This window comes from Macaca thibetana, chromosome 6, assembly GCF_024542745.1.
Source record: "Macaca thibetana thibetana isolate TM-01 chromosome 6, ASM2454274v1, whole genome shotgun sequence".
Classification (NCBI taxonomy): Eukaryota; Metazoa; Chordata; class Mammalia; order Primates; family Cercopithecidae; genus Macaca; species Macaca thibetana.
This window is the reverse complement of record NC_065583.1, coordinates 14,759,990-14,779,739: the sequence shown is the minus strand read 5'-3', so window position 1 is coordinate 14,779,739 and position 19,750 is coordinate 14,759,990. Positions and strand designations below refer to the sequence as shown.

At 38.4% G+C, this 19,750-nt stretch overlaps 1 protein-coding gene across 4 annotated transcripts in view; it reads left to right on the top strand.

Moving 5' to 3' along the window:
• TENM2 (teneurin transmembrane protein 2) overlaps positions 1-19,750 on the top strand; it is a 1,303,382-nt gene that overhangs the window by 11,665 nt on the left and 1,271,967 nt on the right. For 2 of the 4 annotated variants that reach the window (XM_050794626.1, XM_050794623.1), the window contains exon 1: positions 500-952. The exons of the other annotated variants lie outside the window; for them this stretch is intronic. The gene's annotated coding sequence lies outside the window, so the exon portion shown is untranslated. Of the gene's footprint in view, positions 1-499; positions 953-19,750 lie in introns of those variants that run through there. 4 annotated transcript variants of the gene reach the window in all.

Here is a 19,750-nt window from a genome sequence, read left to right as displayed (position 1 = left end):
TGCAAAGACCTGGGTGTAGCTGTGGTGCATCGGGTTTCGCAGAGCGGATCCCTCTGTGCGTGCAGCCAGGGATCCATGCCTCCCCAGGCTAACCCTAGAGCCGAACTGAACTCTGAGTCGCCCGGGGTTCTCGCGCTCAGTTCTTGGAAACGCCCGGCTGGGATTTTCTCTGCAGACAAAGGGGTGCACGTGTCCCTGGCGCCCCTCTTTCTCAGCCGTCAGCCCCTCCCTGGCTGCGTACCCCGCAGCCACAGCAGCTGCAGCCCCAGCGCCACCACCCAACCCCGGCGGCCTGGGCCGGTGCGCGCTCTCGGGGCCCAGGGATTGGCTCGCACTCCCCATTCAGGGACCGCGAGGGCTGGCGGGCGGGCGGCGCACGGCGCGGTGTGTGTGTGTGTGTGTGTGCGCGCGCGCGCGCGCGCGTGTGTGTGTGTGTGTGCGCGCGTGTGTTGTGCGGCGCGCGGGCGAGCGCGTGTGTGCGCGCGAGAGCTCGCGTGCGGGAGTCACTGGGTGTGCGTGCGTGTGTTATGGGTTTGATTCCAGAGCAGGTTGCACATTGGTCCTGGGTGGCTCGCAGGCTCAGGTCGTGCTTGGGCGTCCTCCTCCTAATCGTTTCCGAAGTAGCAGCAGCAGCACCACCACCACCACCACCACTAGCAGCAGCAGCCGCCGCGGCAACGTCGAGCTCAGCGGCACAGCAGGCAGAACTGTGCAGAAGCGAGCACCGTTTGGGGAGTCCGGGGGGCGGGTAAGAGGGAGGAGGGGGAAAGCCTGTCTTGGTCTTTGGGATTATTTTTTTCCCCTTCTTTCCCTCTCTCTCTCTTTCTTGAGGGTGTGTGTTGCCCCCTCGAAGTGAAGGAATTTTGCTCCAAAGCGAGCTGGGACCGAAGACTCTAGGCTAAGTTATCTATGTAGATGGTGTCAGGGAGCGAAGCTACTGACCAAGCTGCTGGTAAATGTTTTTCACTTCTTACTCTTTAATGCTTACGGCTTTTTTTTCCCTTTTCTTTCTTTCTTGTTTCCTTTCTGTTGCTTCTCATTCTGCAATCGCTCCTGAATCAGCTGCAGTTCTCTTTCTCTCTCTCCTTGCGTTTGTGCAGTTTACAACTTGTTTCATGGTTTTCTATGTATTTTTTTTCCTCCTTCATCCTCAGATGAATGCTGGAACATTTAAATTCGGCACTTCGGGAGGTCATCATTAGTTGCATGAGTTTCAGGGGGGAGGGGAAAGATTGCTAGAGCAGACTGTTATTTCCCTGCAGAAGGACTGCCGGTTTCTTTCTAATGTTCATCGCAATTATAGGGATTTTTTTTTAGGATGCATTTTAACGTTGCATTGCTGTTTAAGGTTATCGTTCTCCAGGATTACAATGCATTTGACTCAGTTTTGACAGCATGAGAGATGCCAGTGATTCCAGAACTACTGTATGGTACATGCTGGCTAAAATATTCAAAATTGCAGGAGGAATCATTTGCATTCCAAAAGAGAATTTCTTTAAAAATGCCGTTTTGCATCACATTGCTACAGATTTGCAGGAGGCAATAATAGACACCACTACCCGTGTTGCTTGCAAAGATAATAAACATATAAGTGCTTTAGTGCATCACATACTGTCTTGGACTCCAGTGATTGAGCTATTGCTAAATTTACTTAATAATAAATTTAGGGCTGTGGAGAAAGAGGGAGATTGCTGGTGCTGTTTTATTCAAAATTGTGAGACACATACAGCAATCTCTCTCTTAGATCTTACTTGAAGTGGCATCTTGTCAATGGAGGGGGGGTTCTGCATACACATGGAATAAAATTATTTAAAATAGCCAGCATAATGAATGCAAATTGAACTCTAACTCTTTTCTTAAAAATAGAACTCACTTTGTAACTCTGGCTGCCAGGATCTGTTTTAAATATTATTTAAAAATTAATATACAACAGCTCCCTAATGCATTCATATCATTTAAAGTTCTTTGGAGGGTTCTTGATCATTACCATGTTTTATTTGTTTTGCTTTTTTCCTCTTAAGTTTTCAGTTCCAGTTCAGTAGAAAAACTGAAGGGCCAGTAAGTAAAGGCAAATCAGCAATTTAGAAAGGAATCAGTGTATAGTTGTAAAATTTCTGCTAAGCCATGGAAAACTGAACTAGTATAATGGCAGCTTAAATGGAGGAAGGGGGCCTCTGTGGTACAGCAGGTTGCAGTTTCTGCACATGGATCATCATCCTGAGAAACCCTGAACTCTAAACTGAGGTGAGGACATCCAGTTCAGGGATACTCTGAGACACATACATTCTACAGAGGGAAAATGTTGTTATTCAAGGAACCCTCCTTCTGCTAGATGGTTGCCACATCATAGAGCAACAACTTATCTATGTGCAAAGAGTACGTTTGCAATAATACTCTTAAACTTTGTTTTAATGTAAACTTAACTAACGTTGGAAGAACTGCATGAAACAGTGAAGGCTGTTCAGCCCTGAAAAACAAAACAAACTGTAAATTAACTCAACTACTCAGGCCTTTTTTTATATAGAAAAAACCTACTCTAAGGCACCATGCAAATTCACCTGTTCTGGGTCCCCTGTGTTGACAAAAGCCTTTCTTAAAATTGTGAACAGAATTCTTAAGTCCTCAAGCTTATTTCTTCCTTTGTAGTCTGCTGAAAGTAATAAGGCATTTTATTTAGAATGAAAGCTCAGCTTATTCATGGATCCCTTGAGATGGCAATATTGCTGTTTTAAAATATTTTCATGGACCTTTGAATGTACTGTCTTGATCAGGTTAGTGGGGGGAACCCAGCTTGCATTCATTAAGACCACAGTTGTCTTTGAGTGAAGCATTTGTTTGTCTGGGTACTAAAGGAAAATGATTTCATATAGTAAACTTCAATCCTAAGAACCCAAGGCACCTAAAGCGTCAGGTTCCTTCATTCTAGGACCCAAACCAAAAAGCAATATACCCGATGCTGGGCAGCTGTATTATTTCTCTGGCATATTCCACAAACATGTGTATGAAAAGATAACTGACCAGGCTAAGGGCTTATTTTGCTAGGCTCATGGGGCAAGATTTCTAATTGTTATGTAACATATTCAGATCATGAATTTATTTATGAAACATCAAAATTAGCTTCAGTTTCAGTATCTTCACTAGACTCGAAGAGTATGAGTACGTTGATTTAAAGTACATTTTTTTCCTACTGAGGTTGTTTTTTTTTTACCCACCCACCCCTCTTTCTACTTCTAGTTTCCTGGCAACTTCTGAAAAGCTCTGAGAATTTGTGTTAAAATATTAAACATATCTACATTTTGGGTGTGATGCCAGGTTAGATTACTATTCAATCAACTGGATTCGTATTACTCTTACATCGTTTGGTGTGGTATCGTGTTTGTGGCTTGTTGATGGGTTTATTATGATAATAATTATTAAGTTTTTTTAAATTAAATCTTAACTAAGCTTATTTTAACTTTTTGTGCCTGGTGTTGATTTCAGGTTAATGTATGAAAATAATACTATCATCTTGATAGCCTTGCTGGTAACTTGGATAGTTTCCTTTCAACTGGTCTTGTTAAATTTCAGCATGGCATTGGACTTACTGGGGAGAAGGTAACTTGGGGAGATGGCTATGTAGAAAGACAGGTATCTGAGACTGTTGATTCATGGAACTTGTCAATCGCATTTGGCTGTATTGTTAGAGTTCCTACTTTCATTTTGATAAGAACGGAGGTTTCTCTGCATGTATGAATCATTTATTATGCTACAGCTGCTGAATGTTTCTTAACATTAATTGCTATTTTTTTATTGTGCAATTGAAGGGAACTTTGAACTTCTTGTGTGTTTTTAAGGAAAACCTGTTTGGCTAGTTTTTTTCATTGTTTTCTTTCTGGGCAGATTAATTTTGAGAAGTGATTTCTGATGAAATATGGTCAAGGTCATTTCCAAGGGCCTTTTTATCCCTCCTCACTTGAGAACTAAAACTTAACAAGAAAGACAGACTTAAAGAGGCACCACTTAGCATCACCCTACTTAGCTTAAAGGGGGCAACGTGAAAAGCCTATGTTATTGTCTGTCATTACTTTGTGTAAAGCAACAGTTTTGTTCTTTGAACTGCTGGTTCCTAGTAGCCCTGATGAAATCACAAGGAGAAATCCCCAATTCTTCACTCATAGTATATACCAGATTCCCAACCCTTCAGGGAACATTGCAAGACATATATATATATATATGGGGAGGAGACATGTCTTTTGATGCCTTCTCAGTGGTAGGGGACATAACAGTATTTGATTAAGCATGATATATTTTGTAACTACATAATACTCTGCTTTAAGTTTTGTGAAAGCAACAGTAATTTTGTGAGTCTTATTTGCTGAGAGCAAATAGTAGTTTTGTCAAAGTATTCTTTGTACTTCTGGTGTCTATTTTGCTTTATAAAGGGAATGTTCACATTGTTCAGTACTATGCACTATCAGCAACAGACATTTGAACAATTATTTTGGGTTGTTTTCTCTCCTTAACAAAGATAAGCCACTACTTAACATAATTATTTTAGCTGTTTTAAGAGTGTGTAATAAGAGGATAATATATCGGGTCCTGCTCATATTTCCAAAAGATTTCATAAAGTTATGGAGGCAGAAAATGTTTTCCCTAAAATTCATGTTACTCATGACTTCAGTCTATTTAAGGTATTATATACTACAATATGATTCTGAAACTGAAATGCTGCATCCTTTTTATGAATTCTTAATGGGAAAAAAATGAAGCACCTGAGAAATAGTTTGCAAACAAAGTTCTTTCGTTTTCACTGCCAGACTTTCATTGGCCCACCTCTCCTAAGTATAGAATTACGAGCCTTTTAGGTGAAAATAATGATCAGGGGAAAAAGTACAGTAATGTGCTTTTCGGCTGTACTATGAGTGAAAAGAGAGCAGGTGTTCTTACACTTTTCCTGTGAGTTTGGTCAAGAGAAACTGAAACCCAGTAACACAGCTAATATGTTAGAATAGAATCTATATTCCCCATAAATATTTTCTTTTTCTACTGGACAATATGAATTGATCTTTGATGGAACAATTGACAGCATCCCTTATCTTATCAACACGGTGTAGCTCCTGCCAGAATGTTCGTGGTAGATGCTAAAGAACCACCTCTGTCTTGGGAAATATAACAATGCATTGTTTGAGGGGAAAGAGATGGTTTCCTTGAAAGTTGAGACTTCTCAGGACTTGACAGCAATTCTTTGAGAGATGCTTGACTCACCTGGATATTTGTTTAGATGACCTATGGAGAAAGCCCAGTATACTCTTCCATCTCTAATTTAGTTCTGCTACAGGTTTTTGGAACATAAATATGAAGTTTTCAGCTCATTCATTCTTACTATTACATGAGTTTATGATTTCTGGAATGTGATGCAGATCTATAAAGGTATAGAACCCAGCTTTCAAAAAGTCAGCCAATTTTACTGCTCTGGTGACTAAATTACTTAGCTGTACGTAAGCTTAAGCTTATTTGAAAAAATATTAGAAGTTTTGTATAATCTTTTCTGTTAATACGACTTTTGTAAAGTGCTTTTATTAAGTTATATAAAAGGGAGTTATGTACCTTATAAAATAAAGAACTCATTTATGAATTTGGTTCCAAAGAATAAGTCATTTCTTTTGTTTGTTTAGGTTTTGCAATTTTTAATTTACCTAGTAGGAGACAAGGACTAAAGCGGGAGGATGTAATTGGTGTGATGAAGATGAAATTGATACTAATGATAATATACCGATTCTAAATCTTGAGGTGGGACACATCAGGAGGATTGTCTTGGAAAAAAGTTTACATTTAAATATCATTTTTATTATTGCTTAGAACTTCACTGATACTCAATATTTTGACATCTCTCCTACTTCAATTAGAAGAATAAGAGTCTGTGGAAAAAAAATGCTACTAAATAGAAATGATTTTTGGCAGAGGTTAAAAAATCTCATATTCTGAAATAATTATTTCAGAAAATTGTATAAGCTGCTTGCTATATTTGTAACATTTTTTTTTTTAAATCACTTCGAAATTTTGTTGTAAATGTTGGAAATAGTCAAGTTAGGTTCCTAGATTGTTTATAAGAATAAAACTGTACCATGAAAGAAGATAGCTATATTCATACATATGGCTAGTCCAAACAGTAAATATCTACATAGCTAAAATCATATTTATTGCTAGATAACTCCTTGCAACAGACTTTCTGATTTTAATTATGATAATTTTTCTAAGCCATTTCATATGTAAGAGTATATAGTTATATACTACATATTTCAGTAGAAATCACTTAGAAGAAACATAGGCAAATGAAAGCTATAGGAAAGTATATTTTAGTCTTTATTTTTAAAAAATTCCTTTGGTAAGCAGTTTTTGGATTCCCAAGACAGGCCATGTACTGAGCTAAATCTGATGGTAAAAGTAATCTAATGCCAAAAGAATGTCTAACAAAGTAAATGCCAGTAGGGGTGGGTCCCTTTTGAAAAAAATACAAATAAAGACTTTTGCTCTTTGTGTCTAAAGCATATTAGAAAGGTGGTTGGGTTTTATTTCATTTTGGGTTTTTCTCAGGCAGTAATTGTATACAACTATCCACACATCCTCTGCCTTCCAGTGTGTCCAGCTCATTTCTATTCATGGAGCCTGGTGTGATATGATATCTGGAATTGGAGACCTAAGTCAAGGTTTGGCACTGCTGGCATGGATTCAACAGAGGCCCGAGAAAAGGGCAGTGTGAATTAGTGGGAAGAGGATGCAGACAAGAGGAAAATTTATTCTGTAGTTGGCCACCATTTTCCTACAGTAATGATTCTGCCGCCAGTTTTATTTTTAACCTCACTGAAACTTCTTGAGAAGGCACAAACTGGCTTCTCTATATTTTAACCCTATGAATAATAACGTAATTATTAGAAAAGCATTTCACAGTGGTTAGGGCTCCACAACTTGTGTGACCCAGCATCTAATTTTTCTCTTCTCTAATCCTGTTTATATATCCCCACACATAATCAGACGCAGTCAGATGAAACCAATTACTAAAGGAAAAAAATCAAATTTATTTATTATATTTATTGGATGTGTCTGTTGCTTAATTATCCATTGGCAAATTTACATGTGGCCACAGAGAGGGCTGTGGATGAGTGTGGAAAATGATCAATCATCACTTCTCACAGTCTAGAGGAGGCTACCAAGAAAGCGGGGTTGGGGGGGGGCGGGGAAGGATCCTTTCTCATTCCTGTCAAAGTGAGAATCTAAAAACTGAAAGTCATCACCCAAAAAAAGTGACAGGCGTTTGGCTTGACATAGAAAAATCTCAAAAAGATTGAGAGTTACCAAAGTTTTCGTAACCACCTGATGTAATGTTAGGAAGAAAGGAAGGTGCTGTGTACTCTTTGGAATAAATAATGATTTAGATGTTCAAAGATGTGTGTTGGAAAAGCAGCTCAAATGATCTAACAAAGCAGATCGCCAAGTACATCCCTCAGCTGTACTTTTGGGGACAAAGATGGAAGGATGGGGGGGTGGGATGAGATAAGGTGAGCATGAAGGACAGGTGAGGTGCAAAACAGTGTTTGCAGAATTTTATTGACCATTATGAATAACTCAAGTGAGCAACGCAAAGCCGGAGATAGCACCACTAGCACAGTGAATTAAAATAGATTTTGTGCTGGCCTTACAGTGTAAGGACATACACAGACTTATTTTGGGACTTGTATGTTTTGGTTAAAAAAATTCCTCATCACAACCGAAAATGGTTTTCTTCTCTTTTTTTACTCCGCTCTCAGTTTAATGGGATCAATCTTGAGCACACATTATTTTGTATTTTTTTCCCCACTTGTTATCATCATACATTTTTGGAAATTTATCAATGTAGAAATTTCCCTTTAAAGTAGGTAATAACTGGAATAACTACCCTTTCAAGGAAATATGGCAAGGTTAGATTGTTGTAAGAGGTGTATCTTATTTATATAATTCTTCAGTTCCAGGGACCACAAAATCTTTAAAGTCCATCCCATTCATACTCCCAAATTTGAAAGTATATATGAACTTCAGGGAGGAAAACAAACTACTGTTGAACTTGAGACATTTGGAAGCTGTCCTGTAGGAATTACTGAATGAAACATGTTTTAAGAACTGTGGCACACCATTATTGCATAATTTAGAGAAGTCACTGGGTAAATTATGACTTATTGTGAATTACCATTTATTTGTAGAAGCTACCATTCAATTCAAGCGTTGTAGATTATCCTGTTGTCACCATTGGCTACAGAGAAATTAAAAGGGCACCATGAATCTTGGGAGTGGTTTGATGCTGTGGACTTAGCAAGAAAATATTAGAGAAGAGCATTTTTTTTGTATTTGTTGTAATGTATATCTTAAAAGTTATTCTGTAATAGAAGTTATTACAGAATAAAAGTTGCTCTCAGCAGGATTCATTGCAGAAGCCAAACAGTAAATAGATAGAGAGCCTGAACTCTTCTTCCTACAGCAGTGATTTTTCACTCAGCTATTCCCTAAGGCCACCGTAGGTGTATGAGGGGCACTGGTTCTTTTTATATGATTTGTGTATGTTCCCATAGATTGTGAAGTCTATTCCTGGGCAATTTTCAAGTTAAAATTGTGTTACAGCTACCCTGAAGGTTGTCATTTCTTGGTTTTTCTCTTGTCAGTCAATTCATAAGTGTTTATTAAGCCCCCATGGGGTATACACAGAATCATACACAGTTTGGGGGGGTATGTGTTTGTGGATGATTGCTGTCTGCTCTAGAAGCAAAAGTACTATTGTGTGCGTGCATGTGTGTGTCTGTGTGCATATGCATAAAATAGTATTTTAATCACAGAAGTTTAGTAGGGGTATATGTGTGTGTGTGTGTGTTTAGAACTCCAAATGTATTTACTCTGAGAAAAGCATAGCTTCAGGTGAGGTCAAGGATATAACTTCTCAGTTTTCTTCTTTTTTTTTTTTTAATTGAGATATCTAATAACAGACATGATTAAGTAAAGGGTAAAGCCAGAGGGTCAGTATTAAGCTGTGTATCCTTGCCAGGAAGATTCAGATCATTGTTCACATCTGGGTTTCAGAGTAAGGACAAATTCCGATGCTGGTCATTTTTAGGATGTGCCGGTTGCCTGTGTAAATTTAATCAGTGAATAGATAAATGACTCCATGCCCCTAAGCTGTCAATTTACATTTTTCATGAGCAATGAATCAATTTATGATTCACTTTTATTTCAAAAAGGGGTTTTGGAAAAATGATAGGAACTGAGAAGGAGAGAAAATTTTCAAGTATTCCCCAAATGCTCCATGGATGAAAAATGTTCTCTAAAGGATTGTATTTCCCTGTTGAACTTGAAAGCGTGTAGTGAATATGTAGGTTCTGGGATTTACTTTCCAAAACTTATTCGCACTCTTAGATTCATCTTTTATCAATCATTTGTGGGAAGGGTAATATTCTTGAAAAGCACCAGGTGAATAGCTCTGAAAGTGGATGGCAAAGGAGGAGTGCTTGGCGGCACTGACCCTTTCCACAGCCCCAGGTAATAGCTTCCTAGACTTGGGCAGGCAGCTCCGACTTTTGATATCACCGTCAGGCTCTTGATTAGTGCTCATTTTGACTGTGATTTTCAAGATGTACATATCTCAATTCCAGTAAATCATAGCTAAGTCATCAAAATTTCCTTTCCATCTTCTGTTCCTTGTTGATCTGAATCAGAGAAGCAATGGCTGGAAAGGAAAAAAAAAAAAAAAAGAAAGAGCTTTTGCTGATGTGTTCCTTATTTCAACTTTGATTCAGCTCTTTTCCTGTTGGGTTTCTAAGGGATTTATGAGATTGTTTATCTCTTACTGCCAGTCCTTCTGAATGCAGTCTTTTTGATGAAGGAATATTATTTACCACTCACCAAATTGCAAATTGCAAGATCTCTTAATTTATTTTCCCATAGTTTATATAATTAACCAACACAGAATACATTTGTGCAATTTGAATTATTATTTTTGATTCTGTGATCAGGTCATGTTCTCTCTTGTTAAGGTAGAGACTAATTCTGGCTAACGTAGGTGGAAAAGAAATGTGTTAGAAGGATATTGAGAATAACAGAGTCACCAAAATAAGATATAGAAACAGGCATTTCTCCTTCTGCCCCTGAACACTGGCCTGGCTGTAGCCCTCCATGTCCCTCACACTGGAAACCCATTGCCATGAGCATCACCCACAGGGCTGCCCTAGAAATGTGGCTGCTTGCACAACGCCTGCAAGAAACTCACCCCCATCCTTGTTTCTGAGGCTCCCTGGCTTACCACTGAAACTTCCAAGCTGGTGCACCCACCAGTTTGGCTTTGTATTGATTGAGTGTCCACTCCGTTTATACTAGGCAGTCTGGGAAACTGAGAGTCTGCCCCTTACATATTATATAATGAGAACCAAAGACTTTGACTTCCTGCAAGATAAATATGATGAGATTCCCTCAAAATAAAAAGTACAGGGGAAGTCAACAAAACAGATTAGATTCTTTTTTCTTTTCTTTTCTTTTTTTTTTTTTGGTCAGAGTCTCGCTCTGTGGCTCAGCCTGGAGTACAGTGGTGCAATCTCGGCTCACTGCAACCTCTACCTCCTGGGTTCAAGTGATTCCCCTGCCTCAGCCTCCCAGTGGATAGGATTACAGGCATGTGCCACCACACCAAGCTAATTTTTTTTTTTGAGACGGAGTCTCTCTCTGTCACCAGGCTGGAGTGCAGTGGCACAATCTCGGCTCACTGCAACCTGCACCTTCCAGGTTCAAGCAATTCTCCTGCCTCAGCCTCCCAAGTAGCTGGGACTACAGGCACACACCATTATGCCCAGAGACGAGATTTCACCATGTTCTCGATCTCCTGACCTCGTGATCTGCCCGCTTTGGCCTCCCAAAGTGCTGCAGTTACAGGCGTGAGCCACAGTGCCTGGTCCACTCTAGGCTAATTTTTGTATTTTTTGTAGAGATGGGGTTTTGCTATGTTGTCCAGGCTGGTTTCGAACTCCTGACCTCATGTGATTCTTCCACCTCAGCCTCCCAAAGTGCTGGGATTACAGACGTGAGCCACTGCACCTGACCCACCCCCCCAAAATATTTACCATTATTCCTTACATGGAGAATAACCTGTAAGGATCTTAGGGAATGGATAGTAAGTGTGTCAGAGTGTGAACTTAAAAGCTTAAGAGCAATGAGAACTTCTCTGTTGCTGAAAATGAATTGAAAGGCATTCTAGATGATAAAGGTATTAAGTCGAATGCTTTTCATTTTAGCACACACAGATCTCAAATATGTTGGTCATGTAGAATTCCTTTTTTTTTTTTTAATCATCAAGAGTCATGTTAAAATGCTATCTACTTGAACTCTGCTCATTTTGAAGTTAAAGATAATTCACCTGTAATGGGCTGATGTTTGCCTATGTATAAATACACAAAGAAAGCACATTAATCATAGGAATTCTGGATAATGTATCAGAAGAATGTTTCATTTCTGCTTATAAATTAGTAATAAAGTAGTAATGTGGGACTTGAAAAAAAAACCGCATTTGATTTTTCTATAGTTTAGACTCTCTGGTTCAAACAGGTCTTCCTCACTAAATTATTAGTAAGCCTACTGAAGTGCAGGACCCACCTAAGTAATCCACATCTCTAGTAAAATTTCTGCATTTGAAGGCTCAGCCTTTAATTCTTCAATTCGAAATTAATTTATTTATCCTTCCATCACTGTCTCCCACGGATTTTGAGAATTAATTAGAAACAAAATCACTTTCAGTCCTTGGATGTTACATTCTGTGCTGAAAAAATATGAGATACTGAAGTGTTATTAATAATGACAAAGGTTCATCCAATAAAATAATCCGGCTGGCTGAATTCTCACATGGTTGGTATTTTCTAATATAAATTACTGTAGGATTAAATAGTTAAATATTGAATATTGTCTCATTTAATGCAGTTCCATGAAATATTAATGATAATGATGGTTCTCCAGTTTGGGGAATTCGGAGATGGTTTTTTACTGACTAATAGCTTTGGCCGGAAACATAATACATTTTACAAAATGATAATGAAGATATTTAAATGAAGGTGAAACAGGAAATAAATGTCCACTAAACTTATAGATTTCAAATAGGTGAACTGTCACAAAAATTTTTTACTCTTCTGTTAAATAGTTTACTTTTTGTTCTAACAACAGCACTGTGATCATTTTTGGATAGCTTTGAGAATTTGTTAAAAAGAACAGATTTACCCTATTAGGCTGTTGAAGAGAAAAGTTGTTGATGTCGTTTAGTTGGTATGAGGGGTAAAAGTCTGAAAATTGGATTGGGCTTTGAAAGAAGGCTGGTCATGTTGAGTGTGACAGTTGAATTGGGATTGTGCATGAAGTTAAAAAAGAAAGAAAGCAAAAGAGAAAAAAAAGGAAAGAGTGAAAGAGAGAATGAAAGATAAATATTGATAGAATAGTCCAACTGAAATGCCTGAGGCCTGCTTGGAATTGAATTTTGAATGCATAGAACAAAAATGTTTCAATTAAGTCTTTTAGTTCAAGTTATTTGGTTTGGTGTTTTGATTTGATTTTTTTTTTTCAAATCTTCCTGTTTTGACTTTTCTTCATGTTCTTGATTCTGTGAGCTTATATCTCAATGTAGGGGATGAAAAACTAATGACAAATAGTGTACATGACTGTTGTTGAAACATTTTTCAACATGAATAGAGAATAAGAACATATACCAGTACATCAAATTGATTTAAATCAGATATTTGTGTATGTATTTTTTTTTTTCTCCAGGGGGAAACTTTAATGTTTTGTGAGACAATTTTATTTAAAATTGCAGTTATCCTTGTTACAGACCTAGTAATTTAGCAGTTGAAAAGCTCCCTTTTGTGTTCTGTGTAGTTAATGTATGTGATGTGAGAGAATATGTATTATTTTTTTAAATGTTTGGGGGTTGTATTCTTTTAGCACAAACTTATTCCTTGATAAAGGAGCTGGCTATAATTTGCAGAAATGACTGTTTCTTTTTCTTTAGTTGTTGGATAATTGCTCTTTGTATACACTGTGAAAATGTTCATATAGCCCAGTGACAAAGCCTAGCAGATGCACTTGCAATTATCTGGAATTTAAGTAAATTTTGCATCTGATACACACAAAGCAAACGCTTTGTCCAAGCAGGCTCACATACTGGCATGTGGATTGCTGTGAATACAATGAGTAGATTTTTAATGGAAAACAAATGGAACTATTAGTAAGTCTTGTCTTTTACTTGAAAAGACACCAGCTTTAGGCATGGCCTCCAACTTATTCATATTCATAGTTGGTTTGGTTCTCAATATGACCTTTAAAACTGAAAAAAAAATTTAAATGTTTAAAACAAAATGTGTAGCTGTGTCTTTCTTGGAGTAACATTCAGAGATTTCTGAAAGAGAAATGGTGAAATAAATATCTGTTTTATATTCCAATTTTTTTTTTTTTTTTTTTTTTTTTTTTTACTATTAAGAAGGGCATTCAATTGTTACGACTTTTAAAATGTAAAAGGGGATTTCATATATAAATAAATCATGCTATAGACAAAAGATAATTACAATGTTACTTTAACAACCTCAATTCACAAGAGAGACCATAAGAAGGAATATATAATGGATCCAAATTCTACTTTTTATTGTAAACAAAGGAGATCTAACCAGAGGAATAGTTTTCCGCAAAAGCCACTTTTCCGAGGTTTGTTTGAGATTAATCCTTTCCACTGTGTATTTTTTGTTGTTGTCAGACTTACGTAAGTGAGATCTTTGAAGGCTTAATCTTTTTCTCTGTATTTATTCTTAGAAAATATTAAATGTATGGAGCTACTTGGATTTTCTTAAATGCCTTTAGGTCTTTTGGGGAGTTTAAATTATTTTTACTTTCAATGAGAGGGTTACAAATAAATGGTCCTGTAGACATTGTATTTCATAGTTTGAAGGTGCTCCATGTCATTCCAGCTTTTGAATGAGGCAAATTTCAAAAGTATTTCAGGCCACATAAAGGCGGGCCTACCTTGACCACTTTCTGCTTTCTTCTCAATCTAAACTGGAATCTAATAATAACAAGAGATCTCTTCAAATTCTTTGAAGAGTCAGGAGCTCCCAGGGGGTCTAAGGGTGGAGTTAGTGTTTGAAAAAAGTGGATTTGGGAAGAAATTTTGAAGACAGAAAGGGAGAGCCTGACAGAAGTATTTCAGGCTCTGAATTAAAATGAGCCAGATGTGCTGCTGCTGGAATATCCTTCCTACACAAATATGCCTCCACCTTAACCACTTTTCCAAAAACAAAACATAAAGCTTCCTCAGCTAAGTACTTTTTATAGAATTTCAAAAATGACAAAACGTGCTCAGTTGCGCATTGCCAGATTATTCTGTGTGGCCCACAATCTCCCCCTTGCCATGCCTGGCCTTTCCCCTCTCCCCTCCCCCACTCCTGCTTACATTTCTTAAACTATTGTAGGCTATCTTTAGGCTTGGAGAGGAACCAGGTGCTTTCCTTCGTATTTAAGCAACTTGCTATTTTGAAATTCCCATAGAGAGCTGTGGGCATTTTTAGTTCTGTGTCTTGAAGCATCCTTTTCCCTTTCTGAAGGAGAAGCTGCTTACATAATACCCAGAAGCGGACCCTTGGGAACTGCAGAGCTATTTTATGGATATTTTGCAAGAAAAGGAACACTAAAGGTCCAGTGTCCTGTGTGCCCGCCTGCGAGGGTCTCCACTGGAGATATTTGCATAGTAGCAGATTCTCAGAAGGATAAATATATACAAATCCATCTTTCAAATAGGAAAGAATCCGTAGGAAGCTGCACCTAGGAGGGCGAGAGCCCACTAATAACTCAGCCCGAAAGAGCTTCTTGAACAATTCTAGAGCCAGGACCCAACTGTCAGCAGAGCTTGCCAGGGAGACAGATGCTGCGGTTGGAAGACAGTTTTCCTCAGTTAGATATTTTGTTCTTGTAGATGGCCAACCATGACTCATGGGGAAAACAGGAGAGAGAGGGAGAGGAGAAAAGAAGAGTAAATTAATCATTTTATTAATCTCTATTTAGAATTCAGTCATGTAAGTAAATGTCAACCCGGTGAACTTTCCATGAAACTAGAAGTGTTGTAAAGACAGTTTCAGGGTTTTAAAGTTATGCCAGGTGATAAAGGCGTCTAATTTAACCTGCAGATTAAATAACCGACACAATTTCAGGAGGATATCTGTGGGAAATAGTAATGTAGGAATTATCTGATAATCCGGCTCAAAGGAAGCATGCTTTTGAAGAATTGAAAGGACATGAATTATTATTTTTTTGTGTGAGAGATGATAGGTTTGTTCCCTGTTCTCCCTATATTTGTGTATGTTTATTTATATTTGTGTGTGAAAGATGATCTTTTTTCACTATTCTTTCTTTTTTCTTCCTCTACCTCTCTCCCCATTATGTCTGTGTGTACCTATGTGCATATATATGACACATATACACATATCATACCTACACAGCTGTGTTACATTCAGCCAGGTTACCTCTGCACCCTGATATATCAACTTTCATCTACATTTATCACTCACTTCCAGATCTCCTCTGTAGCTACATGCAGTTGATTAGGTAAAAGCAGAATATCTGCTTTGTGAAAGATTCAGTTTTTTGTCACGCATGCCGATTGCCAGATTCTGATTTCCTTCAAATTCCCAGAAAGGGGCTAATATTGTGGGCGATCATCTTAGCTTCCTCTATTTTTCTCTTTTTTAAGATTTCTCATTTCCTTTGAAAATAAACAAGAGGAAAGTTTGGCACAGTATCCCTGATTCTCATTTGTTTGGGGCTGAGTATTTCAGGCTCCCTGTGAGCCAAGTTTATTTCATAGATCTACTCTGTAGGTCTCTGAAACTGGAATAAGTTATGTGTTTGAGTGCCTGACAGCAGCCCCTATGCCAAACTCTTGATATGCCATCTTTCTGATGGAGTCCCAGAAGTGTCCCTTTTTAGATACGCATGTTCTTTGTGAGCTGGAATGGCAGATTGCCAAAAGGTGTATGTTTGGGGGAAAGGCAGACTTTTATGTTATTCTTTCCTACAACTGGTTATTTGGAGGGTACTCTAGGAACTGAAAATCACAGCTGTGGATCCAATTTAGAGAGTGTAATTCACAACTGACGTGTGGAAGAGGGAGCTTGCCATCTTGAGCCACCCTGCTTGTCTGGCCAATATGGAACTGTCTGAGATGAGGCTCTTCACCTCGAGGTCTACGTGTCTTTCACTGTATCTCATGTCAGATCGAGCACTAAGAGACTATCCTATCAATTTGTAGCACTCCCTGGAGAACTTTGGGTCTTGAAAACTGTGGGTCATATTGATCCTTGAGTGAAGGTGGTTGCATTTCTTCTAAGGTTTATCAAAATAATAATGACCTTTTTCATTTATCTGTTTCAGACACTTATTTGAGAATGCACAAAGATGGATGATTCTTGCACAAGTGTCAGAGAGGTTGCTATATTTCACATGGCCTTGCACATATGTAGTATGTGCTTGATAAATATCTGTTGAGTAAAAGAAACATATATGTCTTTTCCTTTAGGAACACAGAAAAAATGTACCATGTGATTATATTTTAAATTTTTTTCTTTATTTCTTTTTTCTTCTTCTTCTTCTTTTTTTTTTTTTTTTTTTTTTTGAGACAGAGTCTCACTCTGTCGCCCAGGCTGGAATGCAGTGGCACAATCTCGGCTCACTGCAAGCTCTGCCTCCCAGGTTCACGCCATTCTCCTGAGTAGCTGGGACTACAGGTCCCCACCACCACACCCAGCTAATTTTTCTTGTAGTTTTAGTAGAGACAGGATTTCACTGTGTTAGCCAGGATGGTCTGGATTTCCTGACCTCGTGATCCGCCTGCCTCCGCCTCCCTAAGTGCTAGGATTACAGGCGTGAGCCACCACACCTGGCCTCATGTGATTATTTTTAAACCATAATTGGTTAAATGAGTTAGAGGCGGGCGGATCACCTGAGGTCAGGAGTTCAAGACCAGCCTGGCCAACATGGTGAAACCCCATCTCTACTAAAAATATAAAAATTAGCCGGGCATGGTAGCAGGTGCCTGTAATCCTCAGCTACTCAGGACGCTGAGGCAGGAGAATTGCTTGAGCCTGGCAGGCGGAGGTTGCAGTGAGCCGAGACGCACCATTGCACTCCAGTCTGGGCGACAGGGCAAGACTCAGTCTTAAAAAAAAAAAAGGTTTCTACTCTCTTATAAATGAGGAAGTTGTCACAAATAAGATGGACAGACAATATTGAAAAAATACATGTTCAGGGAATTAGGATTAATACAGTCCTTGAATCGGTTGCCCATCAAATACTTAATATAAGGATATTTTAAATAATATTTTTATTTTTATGATTCAAATTAACTAAACAATTTGCTAGTGGCCTTATAAAGATTATCAAAAGAATAATTTTTGGTTGGGCGTGGTGACTCACACCTGTAATCCCAGCACTTTGGGAGGCCGAGGCAGACAGATCAGGAGGTCAGGAGATCGAGACCATCCTGGCTAACATGGTGAAACCCGTCTCTACTAAAAATACAAAAAAATTAGCCAGGCGTGGTGGGGGGCGCCTGTAGTCCCAGCTACTCGGGAGGCTGAGGCAGGAGAATGACGTGAACCTGGGAGGCAGAGCTTGCAGTGAGGCAGCCACTGCACTCCAGCCTGGGCGACTGAGCGAGACTTCGTCTCAAAAACAAAACAAACAAACAAACAAACAAAAACCCAACCAAACAAACAAAACTAAACAAAAAAAACCAGTTACATGAAATTAAAATGCCTGCATCCATAAATAAAGTTTATCGGAATATGACCATACTGTTCAATTGCATATTTTCCATGGATATTCCACTACAACAGCAGTGTTAGTTAGTGTGGCTCTCGAGCTTTTCAGTTTATTAAATGTTTTAGTGTCTACTATTTGGCCCTTTACAGAAAAGGTTTGCTGGCCTTTACCTAATGTGTGGTTTGCAGAGGTTAAAGGGCTATGAGACAAAGCCTGTGCTCATTTTTCTGAGTTCACACACTATTGATTCCTCCTTCCCTATGGTGTATTTCTGGTCAAGGGAAACCAGATTCACTAATAGACACTCAAGAAACATGTATGAAATTCTATGATATATCAGAAACCATGCCCAGGGCTGGGATTAGAAAAATGAGAGAACAAAACATCTGCCCACCATGCCAGCGAAGACCTACCGGTATTAAGAAGCAATCACAAAACAAACACTTCAATATGAGGTGTTACATCAATTACAGAATAGTTACCAAGAAGAACTGATATTTATTGATTCAATATTCTAAGCACTTTACACATATAATCCTCAAAAGAGTTCTATGAGATTATTATATTAACCTCATTCTTTTTAAGAGTAGAAAACTGAAGTCAAGAGATTTTATGGAATAAAATTTCTTTATCTGAATACTTAAGTGATGGAACAAAGATAGAGAATCCAGGCCACATGACTCCAGAACATTCCTCTTAGCCATTATGCTATAGGGCTCTCTCTGAAGTGCATACAGCATATTTTATAAATACAGTATACTCTGGATGTGGCATAAATGGGTAGCTTCTTATGCTTAACTAAAACGTAAAGAATTAGCCTGAATGAACATGGCAGAAAGAAGAAAGTTAGATCAGGTATCATACACAAAAGTACAGAGACCAGAGAGAGCAAGATGGATTTAGGGAAAAGCAGGTGCATCCATTCACTGTGTCTGAGAAACAGCATCAGGGAGGACAGTGCTGGAAACTGCAGGCATCAATTCATCCATTGAGTCATTGATCAACTCAGGGAACATTTACTGACTTATGCTAAGTGCCGGGGGTACTAATTTCAGCACTGGGGTAGTAAATAAGCATAGGGTTTATAGGCCAGTGAGATGTGCTAAACAAAAACATAAGTAAGCAAAAGATAAATATAATTTCAGAAAATAATAAGGACTTTTAAACTAGAGAGAGTGATATATATGTACGTAAATGAACATCTATGTGCATGCATGCACTGGTTAATTTAGATAAGGCATGCAGAGCAGACTTCTTAAAATGTGTGACATTTGAGCTAAGACTTTGGTAACAAAAAAGAATGAGGCACTTGTTGCATCTTTTCAGGCAAAAGGAACAATACATGCAAAAGCGTGATGTGGGAATACAAGTGGAATGTTGATGCAAAGGAGAAAAGACGAAATGTGGTTATCTGGTGGTCAGAGAGGAAGAGAGTCCATGATAAAATTAGGGAGGTGGTCAGTGATGGGATCATGAAGGATCATGTAGGCCATGGAAAGGAGATTTTCCATTTTATTCTCCATGCAGGAAGAATTTATTGGAGGATTTTAAGCATAGGAATGCCATGACTGTGGTAATGTTAACAAAACATGATTATCTTCCCTCAGATGTTACCGTACCTAAATTATAACTGGATGAGCCTGACTTTAACATAACTACCATCAAACTTCCAGCTCCAATAATCAATTTATAAAAAAAAAAATACAGGGAAGGAGGATTATGTTTAAAGGACACTATAGTAATACAACCAGCACAATTCTGACTTTGCCCTTAAACTCTACAGAACAAATATCTGGTTTCTTCTACAAAATTTCAAGAAAAAACATTTCTAGAAGCTGGAGGAGAAATGTATAGATTATAAGAACCTTAAGAGATATTCATCATCGCAAAGTATGGGACTTGTTTGGGTCTCGTTCAAGTTATT